The following is a 2,233-nucleotide window of genomic DNA, read 5'->3' as shown; positions in this document are numbered from 1 at the left end:
TGGAAGTGTTGGTCACAGCAATCAGAGCAGAAAAAGAAGTAAAAGGAATCCAGATAGGAAAAGAAGAAGTGAAACTCTAGCTGTTTGCAGATGACATGATCCTCTACATAGAAAACCCTAAAGACTCTACCAGAAAATTACTAGAGCTAATCAATGAATATAGTAAAGTTGCAGGATATAAAATTAACACACAGAAATCCCTTAAATTCCTATACACTAACAATGAGAAAACAGAAAGAGAAACTAAGGAAACAATACCATTCACCATTGCAACAAAAAGAATAAAATACTTAGGAGTATATCTACCTAAAGAAACAAAAGACCTATACATAGAAAACTATAAAACACTGATGAAGGTAATCAAAGAGGACACAAACAGATGGAGAAACATACCGTGTTCATGGATTGGAGGAATCATTGTCAAAATGGCTATACTACCCAAAGCAATCTATAGATTCAATTCAACCCCTATCAAGTTATCAATGGTATTTTTCACAGAACTAGAACAAATAATTTCACAATTTGTATGGAAATACAAAAAACCTCGAATAGCCAAAGCAATCTTGAGAAAGAAGAATGGAACTGGAGGAATCAACCTGCCTGACTTCAGACTCTACTACAAAGCCACAGTCATCAAGACAGTACGGTACTGGCACAAAGACAGAAATGTAGATCAATGGAACAGAATAGAATGCCCAGAGATAAATCCACGAACCTATGGACACCTTATCTTTGATAAAGGAGGCAAGAATATATGATGGAAAAAAGACAACCTCTTTAACAAGTGGTGCTGGGAAAACTGGTTAACCACTTGTAAAAGAATGAAACTAGAACACTTTCTAATGCCATACACAAAAATAAACTCAAAATGGATTAAAGATCTAAATGTAAGACCAGAAACTATAAAACTCCTAGAGGAGAACATAGGCAAACCACTTTCACTTTAAAAATAGCAACCAATGATGATCATAATAGTAAATATAATGATTGCAATATATATTTTAAATCCCATGTCTATGCATGCATGCACTATGCATCCATGCACTATGGTTTGTACATGAGCCATAATTTTTAGCATAAAATTCCTTCATTTCTATATATACAAATATATGTAACAAAAATTTACCAATTCAGATGTACACATTAAAACTTTGAATAAAGGAAATGTGCATTGTCTTATCCTTCCAGAATTTTCAAAAACAAAACTAAAGGTTACTGAGGAGTAAATTACAAGAATAATTCATTCTTGAGTGTAAAGAATTTTGTAAGTTAAAAATTAGCTATATAGTATTAAAAATGATATAATTAGTTCTACTTTGCAATATCCATCTATATATAATGAACATAGAGATCTCAAAAGTATCAAGGAAAATATGGCATTATTTGAAAATTAAAAAGTGAAGGAGGACAGTATTTAGAATTATTAAATTTTAACTAATCCTTCATAAAGACTCATCTTGGGTAGATTTAAAAAAGAATTTTTTCAGTGGCTAAAAGCTAGTGAAAAATATGCTCAAGGTCTGATCATGATACAAACCACAAATTTATATCCAAGGATCACAATAATGTTACATAATATCATTTCATTTAAAATCTTGTGGTTTTAAATATTCTTAATTTACATGAAGTTTATGTTTATGTTTTGTGTGTTTGGTGTTAATAATTTATTTTCAAAATTATACTACATGTTGAAGTTTATATTTCATAGCTACCCTCCTATTTTTTTGTCATAGGCTATTTTTATAAATGATTTTCAAAACTTTTATAATATTTAGTAAATGTTAAACTATCAAAGAATGCACTGATATAATACTGATAACTAAATATCAGTATTGTTATTTTACTGTAAAAATGCAATAATTAAATACAGTATCATTACTAGGGTCTACAGCCATAGTACCCTGAACGTGCCCAATCTCATCTGATCTCAGAAGCTAAGCAGGATCGAGCCAGGTTAGTACTTGGATGGGAGACCGCCTGGAAATACCAGGTACTGTAAGGATCAGAAAACAAAGATAAAAGTGTAGAAAAGGAAGAAAGGAAGGAGATTAAATATTATTGTATGTTTTCTCTTATCTTATATTTTACAAAATACTTTTACAATTTTTTTTAAAAAAATGATTGATTATTTTTGACGACACTAAGTCTTTGTTGCTGTGCTTGGCTTTCTCAAGCTGTTGGCTTTCTCATCGTGGTGGTGTCTCTTGTTGCAGACCATGGGCCCTAGGCATGT

The 2,233-nt window shown here is 31.2% G+C and overlaps 1 pseudogene; it reads left to right on the top strand.

The window, feature by feature from the left end:
* The first annotated feature begins 1,883 nt into the window (after nt 1-1,883).
* On the top strand, nt 1,884-2,002 carry LOC136146162 (5S ribosomal RNA; annotated as a pseudogene).
* The last annotated feature ends 231 nt before the right edge of the window (nt 2,003-2,233 follow it).

The sequence above is a fragment of the Muntiacus reevesi genome, chromosome 13 (assembly GCF_963930625.1).
Source record: "Muntiacus reevesi chromosome 13, mMunRee1.1, whole genome shotgun sequence".
Lineage (NCBI taxonomy): Eukaryota > Metazoa > Chordata > Mammalia > Artiodactyla > Cervidae > Muntiacus > Muntiacus reevesi.
The sequence above is the reverse complement of the archived record's forward strand: the minus strand, read 5'-3'. Positions and strand labels throughout refer to the sequence as shown.